The sequence below is a fragment of the Pipra filicauda genome, unplaced genomic scaffold (assembly GCF_003945595.2).
Source record: "Pipra filicauda isolate LSUMZ 115617 unplaced genomic scaffold, ASM394559v2 scaffold35_size7292922_pilon, whole genome shotgun sequence".
Classification (NCBI taxonomy): Eukaryota; Metazoa; Chordata; class Aves; order Passeriformes; family Pipridae; genus Pipra; species Pipra filicauda.
The window spans coordinates 4,536,483-4,558,407 of NW_024104487.1; the positions used below are offsets into that span (position 1 = coordinate 4,536,483).

Here is a 21,925-nt window from a genome sequence, read left to right on the forward strand (position 1 = left end):
CTCTGGAGATCATCTAGTCCAACATCCCAAGCAGGGTCACCCAGAGTAGGTGACACAGGAACTCATCCAGGTAGGTTTTGAATGTCTCCAGAGAGGGAGACTCCATGACCTCCCTTGTCAGCTTGTTCCAGTGCTCTGCCATCCTCAATGTAAAGAACTTCATCTTCATGTTGAGGTTAAACTTCTTTTGGTTTACTTTATGATCACTGCTCCTTGTTCTGTCCCTGGGCACCACTGAAAAGAGTCTGGCTCCATATTCTTGGCACCTGCCTTTGAGACATTTATATGCATTAATGAGATCTCCTCTCCACCTTCTCTTCTCTTGACAGAACAGGTGCAGCTCCCATAGTCTCTCCTCATAAGAGAGATGCTCCAGACATCTCATCATCTTTGTAGCCCTCCACTGGACCCTCTCCAGTAGCTCCTTATTTTTCTTGTGATAAGATAAAGAGTACTGGACAAAATACTCCTAGTGTGGCCTCACTAGTGCTGAGTAGTTCTCATTCTCCACCTGGTTCTGAAGAGACAACATCCATTCAGACACGTTTAATGACCAGTAGGAAACCCCAATAATATGTAAAATAGGCTATCACCGTGAGTCCTCCACCTTCTTTCTAATGCTGTCTCCTAGGATACAGCAATGTCTCCAGTTCCTCCCATGCTCTGCATCTCTGCTCCATCTTTATTACTGCTGAGATGTTTTGGATTTCTCCATGGAGGCAGTTAATAGAATTTATTGTTAGCTACAAACTCTGCAAATCCAGTCCCTGGAAGTTAAGCCAATGCAATATGCTGGCTTCAAAGCTGGCAGGATCAAACTAAGCAGGATCACTTAGTGGGATTTCTGCCCATAAGGGAGCTGAATGCCAGGTCATGCAGGATTACCAAAGGGAAGTAATTTGTCTTGCATTGCCAAGCAAGTGTGACTTTGACTGAGGTCTCCCTTAGTCTTTGAATCACCCAAGGTGAGGATGGGGTTAAAAGAAAGGATTCCTAAATGCAACTCTGTTCCAAAAAGGTTAGGGATGAAACTAAAAGCAATGATGTACTGTTACTAAAATAGCACCTAGAGCTGAATGCCAAGAGCCTCGCTAAACACACAGAAACGATTCCTGCACCAAAGAATTTTCAATATGAACAGACAAGACAAAGACAGTACTGTTGTTCTCATTTTGCAAACACTTAACCTAGACACAGAGACTAAGTCACCACAGCACAGAGATTAGGTCACTTGCCAAGGTCATATGAGGGCTTTTTGCTAAAGCCAGGACCTGAATCTATTTGTATGTCTGAAACATAGTCCTATGCTTCAGAAAAGCAGTCCCCTTAGTCTTCCCAGTTTTCCAGAATTGTATTGGTCCAGCTTTGATTTTCAGAAGGAAAAGTCAAAGATACTTTATCTCAGACTCCCACTGCACCCAATCCCCAGCAGCAATGAAGTCTGAATGCAGGAAGAATATGTTTCCGTAAACCAAGCCATGTTCTTTATAGGCTTAGGCTCACATCTTAAAGAACCTCTTATTCAGTCAGAATGTTGCCACCTTGCCCACTGCTACATGCACAAAAAAATCCCAGCAACAGGTCATCTAATACTTGCTTATTGTGTAAAAATGCCCTTTTTTTGTTGCTTGCAAAACAGTGGGAAGGAATCCTATGTAACCACACCATTGGGCACCTGGCCAGGCAAAAAACTTTTGAAGTAATTTATTCTAACAATTTTATAAAGATAATTTTAATAAATGTCTTACTTCAAAACAAAACCCAATCCAGCTCTTTATAGTCAACATCTCCATTCTGAAGTCCAAAGCAATGAAGAAGAGATTTCAAAGGTCAAAATGCCAGTATTTAATTCTCACTTACTTTCAAGGACTTTAGGGACTTGATGACTCTTTGTGCCTCTCCAAATCTTTAGACATTCTCAGTCTTACATCTAGAATACAATTAAGAATTACTTACATCTATAATGCTATTGGGCTCCTAGGTATTACTGAGAAGTCTTTTATTTCAAACTCAAACTGAGATATTTTATGTGCATGCTACAATAAGACATTTCTGCTGTTCTGAAGCAGATTGCTTATCTCTTCTGGCTGATACTGTCTTCTCCCCTACGCATTTTACAGGAAATGAACGGGGATCAGAGAGATGTCACTCTCTTCCCCACCTGCATTGCTTGCTTAAGAAGCAAAACCATTTTATTTGTAACAGGCTTGACAATTCACGGAAGTAATTTCTGATGAGACTTGTATGTCTTGCTGGTATGTCATTTGTTACTATAAAGATGGCAAACCCATTTTTATTACCATATGTTACAAGCAGAATTTCAGGTGAATTTTTGACCACTACCTCCTTTGCCACCATCTCTTTACTTAGAGGTCAAACTTATTGGTTAAGTTATTTCCTATTAAAATTGATAGCTCTTTTCTGATTATTCAAGCTAGCAGGAGTAGCAAAAGATTTCTGCTTTTTTTCTGGCACTCACCCATGCCTTTAGATAGAGCTACACTACCTTTCTCAGGGATTGTGTACCTCTAGTTAATGGAAACATTCCCTGAAAATCACTTATTTCTGCCAGAGACTCTGCCCACTGAAAATACGGAATTTCAACTGATTCTGATGATGTAGAAGCAAAATCCCTTTTGCCACAAGGTCTGAGCCCCAGTGCTGAATTCACCACTTAAATTCCATAGAAAGATGAAAATAGGAAGTAGGAAATTATTTTTGGAACTACCCCACTGCCGTTACAGATATACTGCATTAAGTTCATGTCACATTTTAAAAAATACCAAATCCATAGTTAATTAATCCTGTATTTCTCATTAATCATCCTATGGATCAGTACATGGATCAGTGATTTCCAGCATGAGAGAGAAAGAGTCTGCAAGGAAGCCCAGCTTACCAGCAGGAAGTTCGAAGTACAACTTACCAGCATAATAACTGAGGTTCTGGCATCTTCAAAAATACCACACAAAAAACCTGAACCCCTCAAAACCCCAAAACAAAACAGCACACACTTGTTTTCTCACTAAGTAATTTTAGTTTTACAGATAGCATCAAACCACTACACAGCTAATGCTGCTTTAAAAAATATAGCATTTCATTATTGATTCATATAGATGTTCAATAAAAACAGAAGGATTTTGTTCCCTTTGAAGAATGCTAACAGAATCCTAACCTGTGAATCAGAATATCAGATAAGCTAGTCCGTATTGATAAATCAATTATTTCTATCATTCTTTTTTATTTTTAATGAAAAACTCATTAAGTCAGTGGGTAAGCTGTTCTGAGGAAGAATAATCAGAAGATAATCATGCCAGATTTGAATAATTTTACCACAGCTCTTCCACTTTAGTGGAAGTGATCTGAAGGATGGGATTTGAACTTCATTATGAACTGATTATAAATATAATTCAGATGGAAGAGAAAGTAATTTGAAGAATTTTTATCCTGGTAATGAGTTCCCTTTGAAGCTTGTGAGCTGGTTGTTGGACAAATTTGCAAACAATTATTGCTTGTCTACAAGGAACTAGGACACTGAAGAAGTTTCGGGTTTTATTAATTAAATTAGCATTTAAGCAGAGAATGAAGAACTCTGCATAGAATTTCTCTTTTATCCTATTAAGTATGTCTTCCGCTGCTCTAATGGCTGAAAGTTTTTAATGACCCCATCACTGAGCTGAGATCATGTCCTTTTTTTTCAAGCTACAACTTGGCCTAATAAAAGAGAGGCTTTTCTCTCTTGCATCCATTACATATCTTAGATACTCAAAGCAGCTTCATCAGTATTACTTTGAGAACCTGCTCATGCAGCATATGCTCACCCAGTGCTTCACAAGGGCTGTCATTACAGGTTGTTACCAGCACTATTCAGCTTCCTCAAAAGATACAAAAAACTGGCCTGATAGGTGGTGCATCATGATCACTAGGAAGCAGTGGCTACATAGCATATGTGCAATATCAGATTCATTCTTATTACCACCTGCTCAGCTCATTTACCTCATGCAGTTTTGTAGCGCCTTCTACCAGGAGCAGGGATGGTGGTGCAAGCACATCTCTCTACAGAACGAGCCACTGCAGGCTCTGAGTATCCATCTTGATGCAATGACAAGCAGGTACCATTACGGACAATCCTGTTTGAGTCTGCCCCAAGACCATGCTCTGCATTACTGTTGCAAAACAGAACATTTCTGTGATACATGCACACTGACCTACCCCTCTCGGGGTACTCTCCTTGAGGTCTTCAGGTAAGGACAGAGAAGATGCACAAACCTTTTCAGTAAATCGATTTCCCTGCAGCTGGCATCTCAGTACCCCACAAACATGCTGTAGGAACTGCAAATGCTGTAGGAACTGCCAGAGCATGGCATGCAGAAAACTCAAGGCCTGAGACCAGCAGCCTTGTCCTCAGACCACTGCAATGGAGGTTGGGTTCAGCTTAGCGCTTAGTGCCTTCGAGAAATGGGTTTCAACAACAAACTTCAAGCAACTCCAAACTTGGTTAAGGCCTGAATTTGTAAAATTGCGTGTTTCAGATAGCTGTAGTGATAAAAGCACCAACTCAGTAGTTGAATTTAAAGACACATGAAAAATTAGCGTTTCATATTAAGCCTCTAATAGCCCTCAAGACACTGTCTTACAATGTGGCAATGCTACTCCCATGGTCATACACCTGGCAGAATAAGTAGTCCCTTCAATTAAAAATGTCTTTAGAAATGCTAAGACAAGAAAGAGGTACACAATGCTCATTTGTATGCTGGTAACTACAATTTTCAGCCTCAGATTATCAAGTAGACACAAAGAAAGCAGCAAACACAGAATGCATCTATTAATAATAAACTGATTTTCCTCTCTGTGCACCTGAAAATATTTTCTTATTGAACACATACATAACCATCAGTACTTCACAGATGTAAGATCCCAAAGGACTGTGGAATCAAGTCTGTCCAGACAACATATTTAAGTACAACCATTCTTGTCCACACTAAAGACAACATCTTGTTAACATGTGTCTTAGCAGTTTTTGGCAAAATGTATTAGCTCATTACAGATAAGCCCTGAGCGTAAGCAGTCTGGGCTAAGTGAGAGAAAGAATAGTGCCTTTCTAAAGGATGAACTGAGAACTAGAAGAGGAAATTCAACTTCACCAGGGAGACCATCTCAGCAGCAGCTCCTGTAACACAAGTCACAGAAATTTTAAATGCTTAGTGATTTTCCTTGATTTTCCATCAGCTTGCTGTTCCTAAAGGTACCGAGGGCTCAGACAAACTGTTTAGTCTTGGAATTGGGAACATACAAAGTAATTTCAAATTTATTTATAAACTTAACTCCTATCTTAAAAACATTTAGGATTCTTCTTAAACCTTTAACAGTTCACTTGAAAGGCTGTTAAAGGCTGTCACATTTTTGCTGGCTAAAAACCTCTAGGCTTCTACCCTAAGCCCATTAAACCAGGGCAATAAGACTTCAGCTAACATGGAATTCTGCATCCAGAGAAACTAATGACAAAATTCCCACAGACCTCAGTAGGTCCGATATTTCTCCTTCAGATTTGCAGTATATTAATATTAATTTGCAAAAATATTAAGCCAGAAAGAAATATTTAAAATAAGACTGCAATACTGCACCCAAAATGTGTTATAGAAAGGTTAGTAGAATTTGTATTATTGAGTATTTGCAGAGATGTACATCCAGTGATTATCTTTATTGCTCACTCATGCTGGGAAGAGTTATTATTCATTGCTCCAAATTCCTCTCTTTTGAAAACACTATATATATTGTCAACTTCTAAAATATTTATTACTGACTATTATAAAAGAGAGCTATAAACAAAAAGGATGTTAGGCCACTGTTCTAAAGATTGATTAAAAATGATGAATGCGTTATTCTTTCTTGCAATTTTTAACTGTCAAACAAGAGGGATATGCTTTTGCAAAGGCAACACACTTTTTTTGCTTATATCTGAGAATTTTTTTACATTTAACAAGTCAGCCAACTATAGACCACAGTTCAAGCCTATAAGATGTTGATAACTTTCTCCCTCTCACTACTTGTTGAGATCATTTATCATTTTACATTATCTTCTCTTTGTTCAAAAGAATTTGGTAGTTCATTGCCTCATCTTAGTGAGCAACTTGCTCCACATCCTCTTTATGGAGTACCCTGTCGCTTGAGATTGCTTGTTCACCCTTCAAGATGTAGAGAGATTGTTTCTCTGAACAGAATTGACTAGATTCTGATGGCATTTATAATACTGCAACTTTAATAGTTTTAAAGAAACCTGTACATTTTATTTCTCTGAAAACAGCCCTTACATCTGATGTCCCTTATTTATAGCCATACTTGTGCTGTTTTGCAGTCACAGGAGCAACACTGTGCAACCAGTTCTAAGACAACAGCCATGTTACTGAAACAGACCACTGCTGGAGTATGCCTGCAAAGTCAGGTAAGCAGCTGTGTGAATGCTCTCTGCCACCCACATCGAAGACGCTGAAGTCCCCCCAACCCTGCCTATAACTGGAATAAGAACATGTGTTTGCTTGCCTGCATGCATGCAGATATGCCTTTTATCTTGTCGTGATACAGCCAACACTTGGAGGATGGTGCCAGTTCCCAGACAGTTGAGGTTTTGGTGAGACACCCTTTAATGTGTCATGATTGGTGAGAGGCAAGGAGAAGGCTTCTTGCTGTCCTAGGAAAGACATCTATTAACTGTAAAGGGCACTCGAGGTGGCCAGCTGAGTGAATAAATCTACCTGTAGGCATCTAAAAACGGGAAAACTAAGACTCATTTTAGTTGACAGGTATGAGTTTCATGCTCTAGAAAAGGAAAATTTCACACTGAACAATTGCAGAAATCATCCATTTGCAGAGCACATACTTCCAGAGTATTGCCATCTAAGCACTAAACTGGACAAGGATAAGATTTAGGTGGTTTTGAAAAATCCAATTCAAAAACAGTGTCCTGTCTGGCGCAGGTCTGGGGACCCCCCAGTGAAAATCCTGAATTAAATGGGCGGAATAGAGCAAGCCCTTCCCTGTCTGCCCGGCTGCTGCCAGTGACAGCAGGGTAGGGTGGCCAGTGACGCTCAGCCCTGATGTGGAAAGTCAGTGGCAGATCCTCAGCAGCCAGAGATCTGCATTTTGGGAGGGAGGAAGTGGGTCTCCAATTAATTACAGGCCTTGGCACAGGTTCAGATGTTGTCATGCCTATGACTTGATAGGTTTAGAGGAAATGTATATCTGAAAGGAGGATCTGTCCAGGATGATTGAGTTATACTGCAGTTAAAAGCAGAACAGATGTATAAGCAGCAGTGATGGTGTCACTGAGAATCAGTAACATATCTCATGGGAAAACCTTCATTTGTTGGATAAAGACAATATGCTACACTGCACACATATCCTCCTATAAATGTAATCAATTTTTCCTTCTCTGAAAGCATGTGTGACAGCTGTTCTGCCCAGAAGCAAATCGACATTTTATATCAAAAGCATTATTGGTTTTTCCTCTTAACTGATTTTGGTAACACTTTAAAAACAAATGTTAATATACAATACGAATCTACAGAAATTATTTCTGCTAATTCTTCACACTTCACATCTTTCTGCATTTTCTGATTACGTCAGAAGAAAAGTCTTCAGTCTGGATCATCCAGAGAAAAGTTGAAAAAGCCTGAGAAAAGTCTGAGCAGGGAAAATTCATAGATTAAAGAGGTGCAATTTGTTAATCTCAGACATGCATTTAGGAAAACAATGAACCAGAACAGGATGCAGGTAGCCAAGTTTGTAAGTCAGTGTCCTGGTTGCAGGACCAAAGGATTCCCAGTGCCCATTGGAGTGCGATACCTTGCTGCAGGAATTGAATTCCTCATAAAAGCAGGTGAGAATCAGTTCCACACAAAATCTGTGACATGCATTTTGCACCATGGAGTCTCCTCCACCCCCCTTCCCTGGGGAGATGGTAGTCCCAGGCCATCTGCCTGGAAGTAATGGGCCTTCACTGTGATTCTCTTCTCTTTGGACCTCTCTCCCTGAACTCAGACAGCCTCTGTATCTCATCAGAACTAACTTCATGTCTCTTTGTGCTTACCATATGGTCTAGCATTTACTCTGTCTAGCTGGTAGGATAAAATACACCACAGAAGAGGACACAGGTGACTCTTAAAAGAAAGAATAGATGGTACCTCATTAGTTTCTTGGAGAAATCCTACATGCATGCTGTAGGTTCCTGCTATGAACTGCTGTCATTGGGATATCTCAGCCATCAGCTTAATGATCTACAGTTAAAGTTTAAATGCTTGTGAAATGCTTCCCATGTCCCGTGGTCGAGAGTCAGTGAATGAACTCTGTGAAGAAGTCCAATTTCTCTGCTGTCTTTGGAAAGAAGCCAAGACCACTGGAAGCAGCTTGTGATTTAAAAAAAAAAAAAAAAAAAAAAAAAAAAAAGATGATTTTCAGTGGAATGGGAAAATTATTCAACAGCAGTCATATGGTTTGAGAAAGACCGAGTTTCCCATTCAGAGAAATTGTATTTATACAAAATGGAACACCTCTAGCAGGGGCTACAGCAAGAATGCCAACACCAAATACATTGCAGCCTTGTAATCAAGCCACAAATGGGCTGTAGGAAAATGAGGTTCTTGTGCCACATGGACATGAGAAAAATGCATTTCTCTTACAGATAATTTGCCTGTCAATAGAGGGATGTAACTTCACACAAAGTTTTGGTATCAAAGAAAGGTTATTTGATAAAAAAAAACAAAACAAAACAAAAAAACAACCCAAAAGAACCCAAAACCCAAAAGAACTACACAACAGTTTTATAGAGAAATTCCAAAACAGCTCAATTTCTAATATTTATCTTCTTGGAATTCGTTTACCAGGTGCACAAAAGAACTAGCAACATTCCTTTTTTGGCCAGCTCCCCTTACTTGTGCTGGCTGCGGGCCACACAGGTGAGTCTCAGTTGCTCTTACGTAAGCCATGAAACACTTCAGAAAAAGAGAGAAAGATATAGAATGATATCTGTATCATCAATGAGCAAAAGTCAGAAGTTTCAGCTGTTGGTATCAGCAGGGGAAATGTAATGACATTTTCAAGACATTTATATTCATGACTGTTTAGCTACAATAGTCCTTGCTGAAGGGTAGTTTTGCAATAGCTATTATATTTATATATATTTTATATATTTATATAATAGCTATTTTGCAATAGCTATTATATTTATCATGACATTTCCTTGTTTGGTGAGAAATACTTTTTTGTGTGATAATGCACACATATTGTCTACTTATTGATAAAAAAGGGATAATTAATGCAAATAAGGAATGAGGAAGCCTGTTGGCTTTTCTAATCTTGTAAGTGAGCTTAAGTCCAGCAGTAAATGAAATATGCAGCTGAAAGACGTTTGGGATGGAGCTTGAGTTCAGCCTTGAAGGGTATGGAAGCTGTGACTGACTCAGAGTTTTCACTAGTGTGTTCTTTCTAAACTGTAAAAATATTCTACTGAAACCTATTGGGAGATCTGTTTCTGCCAAATTGGCTGCTTTCCATTCCAGCTTTGGTAGTAGTAGATTTTCTAAGTTTTGTCATCAAGAAATTGATTTTAGATGAGAAATTTGCCTTTATCACCATGAACACTGTGTAATGGTCTCCAAAACTCAATTCCCAGTTTACTGCAGATATTCCTTGCTCAGATATTCATTGCAGATACATTGCTGACCTCTGTGCAATTTCACAGATGCTACCTCTTTTGTATTAAAACCAGTCATTGTCATCAACTCTAGACTAAAAAACATATTAAATATAATGAATACAAAGAGTTCTGGGCAAACATTCATTATGTAGTATGTTTAAATTCTGGATCATCAATTTCATAATCTCTTTGGTCTGTTTTGATGCTTTGGGGTTAGGTGAATTCAATAACAATTTCAGTCAAAAGGAGCTTTGGCAAGCTTAATTTCTGTACTGTATTACTGAAGCATTTCACATTTGTGCTTCTACACATAGGGCATTGCACCAACAAGCCCTTCACACCATTTGTCTTCTGTATTAGTTCAGATCAAAGAAGTCCTTCATGGTGCAGTGATGATGTTATTTTGATTTTTGCGTATGCAATTTTTTTTCTTGGTTGATGTGACTGAAGACTGTGTAATGAATGTGGATTTTAATGATCATTCTTAACCATGTGATTCACACTGGTGAGGGGTGGAATGTGTTGGATTTGCATGACACGGTTTTGGTAGCACGGGCTACAGGAGTAGTTTCTGTGAGAAGCTGCCAGAACCTTCCCCTATTCCTACAGAGCCAATGCCAGCCAGCTCCAAGTCAGACCCACCACAGGTCAAGGCTGAGACAATCAGAGATGGTAGTAATGCCTCTGTGATATCATATTTAAGAAGGAGGGAGGAGGGGAAATATTAAGCAAAAGCAATTGCAATTGAAGCCAGAGAGGAGTGAGAACATGTGAGTGAAGCACTTCTGCAGATGCCAAGATCAATGAAGAAGGAGGAGCAGAAGGTGCTCCAGGCACCAGAGCACAGATTCCCCTGAAGCCCATGGTGAAGACCATGGTGAGGCAGCTGTGCCCCTGCAGTCCATGGAGGTCCATGGAATGCAGAGATCCAACAGCGTCCATGGAGGACCCCACACTGGAGCAGGTGGATGCCCAAAAGAAGGCTGTGACCCCATAGGAAGCTCGCACTGGAGCAGGCTCCTGGCAGAACCTATGGCCCTGTAGGGAGAAAAACCTGTACTAGAGCAGGTTTACTGGTAGGACTTGTGACCTTATGGGGGACACATGCTGGGGGAGTCTTGAAGGAATGTATGTCACAGACAAAAGGATACCCATCTCTCTGAGCCACTCTGGGGAAGGAGGTAGAGAATTATGAATAAAGCTAAGGCTGGAAGGGAAGGAGGGATGGGAGGAAGGTGTTCTTTAAATTTGTTTTATTTCTCATTATCCAACTCTGATTTTGACTGGGAATAAATTTGATTAATTTTCACAGAATCACAGAATGCGCTGAGTTGGAAGGGACCCATAAGGATCATTGAGTCCAACCCTTAGCCCTGCACAGGACCATCCCCAAGAGTCACACATGTGCCTGAGAGTACCATCCAAATGCTTTTTGAACTCTATCAGGCTTGCTGCTGTGACTATTTCCCTGGGGAGCCTGTACCAGCACCCAGAGCCACCCTCTGGGTGAGGAAACTTTTTCTAATATCCAACCTAAACCTCCCCTGACATAACTCCAGGCCATTCCCTTGGGTTCTGTCACTGGTCACCACAGAGCAGAAAACAGTGCCTGCCCATCCTCTTCCCTTATGAGGAAGTTGTACACTGCAATGAGATCTCCTCTCAGTTTCCCCTTCTCCAGGCTGAACCCACCAAGTGACCTCAGCTGCTCCTCATACAGCCCCTCAAGGCCCTTCACCATCTTCGTTGCCCTCCTTTGGACACTCTCTAATAGCTCAATACCTTTCTTACATTGTGGTGCCCAAAACTGCACACAATATTCAAGGTGAGGCCGCCCCAGTGCAGAGCAGAGCAGGACAATCCCCTCCCTCGATCGACTGGCTATGGATGCTTTGCCTGATGCCACTCAGGACACGGTTGGCCCTCCTGGCTGCCAGGGCACTGCTGACTCATATTCAACTTGTCATCAACCAGGACCTCTAGGTCCCTTTCCATGGCACTGTTTTCCAACATCTCATTCCTGTCACACTGCTCTGGGAAGTGGTTTGAGAGAGGTAATCCTGCTCAGCCCTGCTGAGGCCTCACCTGGAGTGCTGTGTCCAGTTCTGGGCTCACCAGTACAAGAGAGACATGGAGCTCACAAAGTGGGACCAGTGGACAGCAACAAAAAAGATTAAGGGACTGGAACATCTCTGTTATGAGGAAAGGTTGAAAGAGTTGGGCCTGTTCAGACTCAATAAGAGATGGTTGAGAGCAGATTGTACCAGTGTATGTCAGTACCTGAAGGGAGGGTGTCAAGAGGATGGAGCTAGGCTCTTCTTGGTGATGCCAACCAATAGGACAAGAGCCATCAGGCAGAAATTGATGCACAGGAAGTTCCATCAGAATACGAGGAAGAACTGCTTTATTGTGTGGGTGGCTGAGCACTGAAACAGATTGCCCAGAGAGGTTGTGGAGTCTCCTCCCCTAAAGATATGTAATAGCCATCTGGACACAATCCTGAGTAGCAGGGAACCCTGCTTGAACATGGAGGTTGGACTAGATGACCTCTAGTGATAATATGTCCAGTGGTCCCTTCCAGCCTTAAGTATTTTAAGATTCTGTGATTCTGTACTTAAATACCTGAAAGTGTTTAAAAGACTTGTAGGCATGGCACTTAGAGACATGGTTTAGTGCCAAATTTGGCAGTGGTAAATTTATGGCCTGACTCAATGGGTCTTTTCCAGCCTAAATGATTCTGGTTCTATGGTCTTGGAGATGATACAGGAAACCTAAAGGAGACCCATGTTCTAATTGAGGGGTACGAGCCAGTTAGGTGAGATACAGTCTTTTGCATTTCAAGAGGCTCTGGCTGCATAAAATGTGGATGACTGAACCCCAGCACATCAGTAGCATTTCTGCTGTTGGATATGAGCTGTTTCCATGATCTTGTTTGTGAAGGAGCAAGATTCAGGATGGGAACAGTTCCAGGCGTGGAGAAAAGCATACAGTAATTGGCAGGACTTTATTATATGTACCTTACAGTTATTATATAGGCTTTACTGTTATTATGTGGTTTCCTTGTATTCACACTACACAGTGCACAGCCTGGACATGCCCGGGCTTGCCACGAATTTGCCTGCTCCTTGCTTCCCCCGCTCCCCTCTCTGGTAGGCTGAAGAAGCTGCAGAGAGGAGACAGGTACCGTTTGCCCTTTCCTTCTCCAGTCCCTCCCTCTTTCGCCTGTGCCCCTATCCTGATTTGCTCCCCCGTTTGTCTGTCTCATGCTCCACCCCATGTCCTGGCCCTTTCCCCACCTAAAACTCGTAAAACCCCGACACACCTGAATAAAGGGTCCCATTTTGCATCTCTACCTTGTCCCCGAACCCATTCGTGCTGTGTCACGGTCCCATTCCCACCCCTCTCCCCCCGGACTGTGGCACTTGTTCCCTGGTAACCAAAAAGAGAGGTCTCCTTCCTTCCATTAGCCCTGCCATCCAGGAGGAAACCAAGGATTTTATAGAAACAACTTCCTGTCCAGAGGCGTATCATTCTGATACAATACACAGTGCCCAGTACGTTTGCCCACATGTTTCTACAGGCATGTGAGCGTTCAGTTCTCCTTTATTTAGTGCCCCAGCGGAAGAAAACATATGTCAGCTAGAGAGGCGAGTTTGGAGTGTCCAAAAATGTGCAGTGAATGCACTTCCTCCTCTTTCCTATATACACATATGAACATTTTTCCACCCAAAATAAAATTCCTTTTCAAGATGAGCCAATTCATTTAGAAAAAAGCCTAAATAACCAAAGCTTAATATAGTCCCTGAAATAAGCTTTAAGAAACCCTGATGCGACCAGGAACCATAAGAAATTCAGATAGTGCAGGAGTCGTGCAATCAGTAAAAATTGGGTTTCTACTTGAAGAAGCAGAGAGCAAACACTGGAGTTTTTGTTTCTGAGACAGTATTTAATCACATACTGAGAACACTGTTTCAGAAACTAAATCCTACAAAGTCTTCACTTCCCCATGGTATAAGTGAGCTTTTGTCATGCATCTCCCTGCATGAAATCTTTCAGTAATCCCACCTGATTTTAAAGAAGACTTTCCCATTGCTTTACTTTTTTTTTTTTTTAAAAGAAGATGGAACTGAAGATTAGATTTGTGCAGCCAATGACAGCTAGTCACTCTGTTGCTCTAATGCCTTCAGAAATTGCAAACAAATGTGTTTCTGGTGCTAAAAAAAAGTAGCCCTAACCAAGTAAAAAAATATCTCTGCCAGAGCATCTGTACTAGTCCATGACTTATACCTCTTGCATGCAGTCATTTTTCTCAACAATGACCCGAGTGTCCTTGTTTTATAGGAAATTCTCTTGTCAGGAACTCCCTCCCACAAATCCAGACATGCAGAAGCTCAGCACAGGAAGTCAGGCTGTCATGGCTCCAGGCATTGTTAATCATTTTTAAATGATCATTAAAAGGCGGCAGCAGCAGCAGCAAAAGGATGCGGCTCTGGTGAGGTCAGATAACAAAAATGTCTTTTTTTTTTCAGGGGGGTGGGGGGCAGTGTAAAACAAAAACACATTTTGCAGACTGAGTTTTAAACATTCTATTGGAGTTTAGGACAGGAAAAGAAAAATACGGTACTGGGCTGACAGTTTTTGAGGCCATTCCTACCCTACTTCCTACACCCTCCTCCCCCCTTCTCCATTCCCAACAGACAGACCCACACTCCCTCTGTCTCTCTTTGTGCAACCACAGAGACTTTGCTGTACCCAGTGCTGCCTCGGGTCTAATACCTCAGGTCTCCAAGACCTGATAATTCACAAAATGCTGTAATTGCAATAATACTACTCACTCCACAGTTTTTGGGTACCGTGCCCTGCTTTGAAAACTTTAAAGACTTTTGATTTCTTAAAGCCTTTGGATTTTAAACCATTAAAATTCAGATCCAATTTAAGTTTTGTGACGCAGTCCAATTTTTGCAGTCTATATGCCCTGTACCTATGTTTTGTCATCATTAATTATGCCTACTCATGGCTTTGGTGTCATTTGTGCCATCAACTAAATGTCATTGACCCTATTATTATGAGAAATGTATAGCACAACATATTTCTTCTCCCCTTCTGAACCTCTCCTATATACTACCATATGGTTTCTGTACCCAGGGCACTCCACCATCTGGACTGTGGAGCTTAATGCCCTGAGGAAGAAACTGACATAAACCAATTTGTGTTAAGACCCAGACCCCAGACATACAATACTAGTGTGGCCATACATCAGGCCCCCACAGATGAGGATGGATTGTCAAGTCTCCAGTAGCTTTCCCAGTTCCTCCCACCATCGGTGGTCCCAGTTCTCAGCTGTGGCAGGCATGTCCATGTGATCCCCTGGGACCCATTTAGAGATACTGCCCACCCTGCCAGCAGACTTCTGCCAAGGCTTCTCACAGGCAGGAAAAGCTCTGATCACTCACTCTGAATCCACACAGTGTATTCTTGTGGCACTGACTCAGATCAGCAAGAGGGGTCTCGGTGGAGGTAGCAGATCAGAACAGTGGCCAGCAACCCTTTCACACCTTGTTTCTTTTTGTAAACTCTCCCCATTTAAGCCCTTATTTTCTCAGACCTGGTTGTACTCCTGCCTACCCCTCCCAGATTTTGATCCTCATCTGCCTCTGGGGACCTTTTTCTCTTATGCATCTGAAAAGCAACCTGTTTCAGTCAGGAGGACAGTATGGATATAGATAAAAGATTTTCACCATAAAGTTAGGACCATTTTTTCTGACTTATTTTTGTCAGTGTCCATAGTGCAAATGCTGCTCATCACCAATACACAGAGAAACCATTAATAACCTCTGGCAGCACCTCCAGCATGTGCTGCCTAAGCCAGCCTCTCAGAGGGGTGCTCTGTGTCCCAACTCTCTCTTCAGGTTGCCATTCCTGCCCATACAGGAGAAGCTCACAGCCCAGGAGCACCGCTGTGCCAGGCAGCACAATCCTGCACCCCACTGCCAGAAAACCACAGTGAAGCTTTCTATCTTGAATATGTGTATTTTAAGAAAAGCTGAGAAAAACTAACGGCTGGTGACCTTGCAAAACAAAACACAAATTTTTGCTTATTAGTCTGCACTCAACTTCACAATTCAGTCTTGCACCTTTTTATTTTGCTCTTTTTTCTCTTCTTGCTTCATTGCAAAACACTGAACTAGGCTGCTTGGCAACTAATTCATAGCTGTAGTTGCTAAGGAACCAGTAAAGAAAGTAGATTAGTCTCCGGTAACCTGTTTCATTGTCGGAGATGTTTATTTTGCATAAAGGCAATAACTGTACACAAAGGGGTTTATTGAACTTGGATGAACAAGTAAATTATGCATTACTTTTCCTTCCAATAGCTTTCTCTGCTGTCACAAAGCTCCACACAAAGACTTGAGCATTTCCTCAGGGAACAGGATTTATTTATTCAAAATTGTGCAGTCCATTCAGGGCCAAACTGGAGGATGTTGTCTTGAAGGCTGCACTCCAGTTTTCCCAAGGACATGCATGAGGGATATTTGTGTCCTTTGCCCCTTCTCTCCAAGCATGCTCACCTGCCAACCACAGCACTAGCCCTTGGCCTTCCCAAGACCTGACAACCAGGGAGGACACAACAGACTGCCAACTGACACCAGCCCAAAATAGCACTGCTTCTGGCAGCAGAGTGATTCTGTGGAGCTCATTTTTCCCTGTTCAGCTGCTGACTGCCCCATGTAGTTAGCAGCAGAAGCAGAGCCTCCCCTGCCTGTACTGCCCTACAGCCATGCTGCCCACAGTGTCCTGTCCACCCGCGGGCTCTATCGCCCTGCAAGTCACCTCCATGCACTTCTGTTGGCTACAGCTGCCAGAGCAGCACTGGAATAAACCTCTTCCAAACACTCTGCCTTCAGTGAGGAGCAAATGCCTTATCAGCAATGTACTCCAAACAAGAAGCCTGACTACATTGTTTTATATGTCCTTAAGACCTAGTTCCTCTAGTTGTCCTGTTCCAGCACTTTCTCCTACACCCAAGCCTTGTCTGTTGGAGAAATTTCTGACACTTCTTTAGATGTTTTTTTCATATCAATAGACAAACAGGAAGGGATGAGCTGTTCAAGAATTACAGCAACTAGGAATTTGGAATAAAGAACAAAAATAAATGCAAATGGTACGAAGGACTAGTGCAGTTCTGCTCGTAGAGCTGAGGTAATACTGCCCAAACCACCTCATACAGAAAGGATCTGTGGTGCCCAAACACCAACTGGTGACACAAGCATAGGTTTGCAGAATTTTGTGCACAGAATTCTGGAGATACCTGGGCTGGTTTTCACTTCTTTTCTTGGTTTTGGTTTTTGTTTTGTTTGTTTGTTTGTTTGTTTTTGTTTTGTTTTTATGGGTTTTTTTGGGAAAGTAAGTCTCAAGATGATAAAACAAGAAAAGTTTTCAACCATGAAATCTAATGCTGGTAGCTATACCAATGAGTTCTAAAACAAAAATTACAGAAACTTCCTATGTGGGGTGAATTTAAGTTCCACAGGGAGTCACAATATGGCAGATAGAAGTACACAGCAGCAAATAAAACTGGCACATTCTTTAGTGAAAAGAAAAACTGTTCAGGTTTCTTACAGTTTCAAGTCCTCATCTGCCTTTCCAGTGTAGTAATCTCAGTTACTCTATTCCTTCATGTCACCCATGTGCTGTGGCCAGTTGGCTTCTTCATACATGAAGACTGGATGACTGTTACTAAACAGTTTGACAAACAGCTGACTTATGACTACCTTTTTAAATGAGGCACTAATTAAGATATCTTTCTTCTTTCCACCTATTAATTTAAAAAACAAACAAACAAAACCAAACAAAAACAAACAAAAAATCCCACCACCACATTAGAATGTATTTCATGTTAAGATTTCTATCATCTCCTTCAGACTCAGTTAAATTTGGCTAGCAAATTGCAGAGTTACCAGGGCACAGGGAACTGATACACAACTGGAGAGATAGATCATGTTATCATAGAAACTTCAGTTCCTTAGGAAGCCTGGCTAAAAGTTCATATACAAGCATTACAGTTACTGGAAAGAAGCACAGGTCTTGGATGATAGGCAATCCACAATTGAAGCTTAAAGGAAAAATGGTAAATGAAAGGTATTTAACATTATTTACAGCAATACTGATGTAGACACCACTACAGGGATTTCTAGGAACGGTCTTCTAGACCACACGTTTCAGGTATTTTGAATCATCAGGAAAGATGTCATTGTTTAATGGAGGGAACTGTGCACTTATATTCTGTCAAAACTGATGAGGTACACATCATCTCACAAGGTGCTTAGTAGGTCTTGGTTTTTATTACTCTAGTAAGACTAGCACAAGATTGCAACACCAGTGTGGTACAGCTACTCAGGTACTAGCATGGGAATTAAATTCACAGCTATATAGCTGTAAATTGAACTACTATGATACAGACTCCTCACAGATGCCATTCCACAAAACGTGGTGCCATCAATCTCTCTTCTCCATTTCCTTCTTCTCCCCAGGAGATCTCTAATTGGGGACGTCTGTGTTATACTACCTTATGTTACAGTATCTGGAGGCTGATGTAACTTTTTCAATATACTGAAAATCTAACTGATAACCAATCCTAGGTCATTTTCCTAATTTACCATTGATTAATGAACAATCCAGCTGTTGCAAAATTCTCCCAGTAGAGCAATTTGTTAGGTCAAGGAGAGGGGAAAAAAACCCCCACCACTTAAGTTAGAGATGTTTTGTAGAAGCTTCTACAAAATAAGTGTTACAAACACTAAATTCTCCATGTCCAAGTTGTGAAACAATGGCTTGTGTTATATTCCCATGGCAATTTTCTTTTAAAAAGAGAGAGGGCTGTAATTCTCTTCTCTGTTTTCAAAGTATGATCTCACTCTCCAGAGCTAGTTAAGGACAGAAGCAGCCTGAAATTGTAATGACAAGAACAGGAAGGGCATCTGTGTACTCTTTTCACTAGTATGTGAAAGACTATTCACACAAGTCTACACAATAACCTGGTTGATGGTCCAAAGCAAAACTCTGACCTCTGTCATGTAGCAGGATGTGCAAGAAGAGGTTCAAAACAGTATCAAATAAAATGTTTGGATCATATCACAAAAATATACTGCATTATTCCTTTGGTTTGGTTGGAATATTTGTACTTTAGAAATTTTAAACAGTATTTTATAAAACTATGGTGATTGTTACCAATCGTAAAAAAATGTGTGAAAAAAAATTAATTTGGTTTAAAATTATGTTACAAGAATATTATTCTCAGTGAAGAAAAAAAAAAGACATTACTTTTTTAAATCCCATAGAATCAAAACCTTTTTGACACATGCGAAATTTCAAATGCACCAGATAGTTTTCAAAAAATCCTCTGTAAGTCAGATGTATACATACTCACATATTCTAAAAGTTTGAAAGTTGTTCCTATGAGATTCCTGGCTGAATTTGATTGGTTGATCCACAAGCCTTTCTGGAAAAATTAGAAACTTCAAACAAGTCTTCGATCTTAAATCTTATTTCCTGTTCCTTATAGAATTTTTTTCTCTACTTTATCCCTCAGTATGAACATATAGAAAGCAAAATCTTGGCCAAATATCATTTGCTTGCATATGTCAGTTCTGATGGGGCATACATCACTTCTACAGTTTCTCACTCTGGAGAGCAACACTTGATTCCTTTTCATATACAAGACTATGATGTCAACATGACATCAGTAACATTCGAGATCAAGATAAGAGAGGGGTGAAGGTATTAGTGCTTTGTTACCGAAAGGCAAAAAGAAGGATAAAGTCTTCATAGATTTACAGATAATGATCTGGAAAGGGAGGGTAGCTGGGACCGCTAATGGGGTAAAGACAGAAGACAATAGTGCATGAAAGGATAAGGATTTTCCATTTTCTATTCAGACAGGAAAGTATTAAACAGGAGCCATCATGATGCCTAAATGTTCTTTCCTTTTGCTATGTCCCTGAGGCACTTCTTTGGCTTCTGTCTCTAGATAAGTCTGAATCAGTTATCATTCAGAGTGAAAGCCAATGCCAAAACATTTACATCGAAGTGCAGCTAATTCAGACATTGGACCCTAAATAATTCTTGTTATATTTCTGTATACAAAACGATGAGTGCAAGGATGAGTACTATTGCAAAGCAGACCATTCCATCAAACCAGCAAACCTTGAACTACAGTTCATCCGACTGCTGGCTTTCTTCTAAAATTAGACAAAAGCAGTATATTTAGCTGAGTGTAAAATAATTTAAAAATACAAGGTTCAATATGTCAATGTGGATGCCCATTTTGCACAAGGGTAATGCTGCTGAACTTGGTAGAGGGGCTTCACTGAATGTGCTCTAATATAAAGGGAATTCAATTAGGCATGAAAATTTAGTATTTCTTTAGATAAAGAAAGAAGTAAGTGCTGCTGCTGCTGACAATCAACCTGCAACAAAGCCTGACCATAAATAATTGAATAAATGCTGACAGAAAGAAAGCTGTTACTTTTGGCCGTTGCTATTGGCATGATCTTATAACACACGTGGAAAGATATGGCTCAAGTTTCACATACTGCATATCAAAAGTAGATAGCAATGAAAAGATATAATTTCCTTTGTAGTGTATCTATCTCTGTAGGGTATCTTATTTTGTTCTAGTGTATGAATAACTAAAATAATTGGCTGTGAAGACAATGCACCTCATCAGGGTCTCAGATCTTAAGACTGTAATTATCCAGCCTGGATTCATGCAAAAACACAAAACGTAGAATGTCATTAAGCAGTTCCTTTGTTAAGTCAAGTGCCTCATGGTTGGGTTGGAATATTGTTCTGCCGAAAGATATCCAGCCCTGATTTGAAAATATCAAAAAAAAGCAAACCCACAGCATCCTGAAACGCATCGTTCACTGCATAATCATAGTAATTTCTAATCTAGTCTTAGCCTCTGACTGAATCTCTTATCTATTAGATTAAAGAGTTCTCTGCAATCACAAATACTCTTTTCCATGCTTTTAGATCTCATGGGTTGAGTCTCGCTGTATCAGCATGTTGCACAGGCAACTGCTGGCTGTACTGCACAATCTGGCTGAATGCATGGGATGTATGGTAAGCAATGCAGAGTGACCTATAGGTGTCCTGGTTTTACTGAGCACTCATAATCTGCACATGTGCCAGAGGTCCCACCTTCTGCTCCCACCTAAGGGGAAGAAATGCAAGGAGGCTGTGGATGCTAAACTTGTGAATAGAGAGTCTGACAACAGTCAATGGCACAAATGAATAGCGCTCACAGATCATAGGAGGTGGTCTGAAACAACAGTAGCCAAACTAAGTCAACTCACCAGTTCAATGCTGATATGTAACCATCATCACACATAAATCCCTCGCAAGGAAAAAGCTTTCCAAAACAATTTTATTCATGGAATTATTTTTAATCATGCATTTAGTTTTTAAAAATACTGGGCAGACCGCTTTCCAAATACCTTGACCAATGACATTCACAAGGTCTGTTGAGCTCCATTCTTCTTACTGTCTGCCATTCTGATCACACATTCAAAGAACAAACTCCCTTCCATGCAGTTTCACATTCTAAGTTCATGCTCTGTTTATTGTCCACCACAATCCTTGAACCTGTCAGATTCAATGCCCTGCAAAATACAACCTCGGCTGTGTGCTTTGAGTGGAATGTACACCCATTGTTCCATGATGGATAATGTTGTACGTGGATGTTAAAAGGTGAACAAAACCAAGCAGCTATAGAACTGTTTGTCAGCATTAGGACACAGCCATCAGTATGGGGAATACTTTTATTTCATTTACTCAAATATTGCCTCAAAGTACTGTTAAAGGCCAGCTGCAAAGCTTCATAGCAAATATTACTAAACAGTCATGCCACATATGTTATGTGTCTTCATAAGATTGGAGTTCACCAGGACCACTAGAGTGACCAAAGCTATTACAAAATATCCTATCTCAAATTACCATCCAGAGAGCATTCAAGTCCATTCTCAAGTGTTAAGATATTTACAATGTTCACCAGTCCAGAAAGAAGAGGATGAGAATAGTAAAGTGGAGATTATATGATGAAAAATTATCTTCTTTAGCACAGAAAAAAGTGTTGCAAGAAAACAAAATGTTTAAAAAAAAATCCAAAATGTTCCAAAAGGAAAATATGGTAACAAATCAAAATCCAATAGATTTTGATTTTAAAATATGACTCCACAA

The 21,925-nt window shown here is 40.6% G+C and overlaps 1 long non-coding RNA gene across 3 annotated transcripts in view; it reads left to right on the forward strand.

Annotated features, from left to right (window-relative positions):
* LOC120323867 overlaps positions 1-21,925 on the forward strand; it is a 29,243-nt gene that overhangs the window by 1,065 nt on the left and 6,253 nt on the right. For 2 of the 3 annotated variants that reach the window (XR_005564779.1, XR_005564778.1), the window contains exons 2-5: positions 6,353-6,439; positions 7,803-7,873; positions 8,877-8,948; positions 14,030-14,185. This is a non-coding gene — a long non-coding RNA (uncharacterized LOC120323867). The remainder of the gene's footprint in view (positions 1-6,352; positions 6,440-7,802; positions 7,874-8,876; positions 8,949-14,029; positions 14,186-21,925) is intronic. The other variant, XR_005564780.1, reaches the window with a different exon arrangement.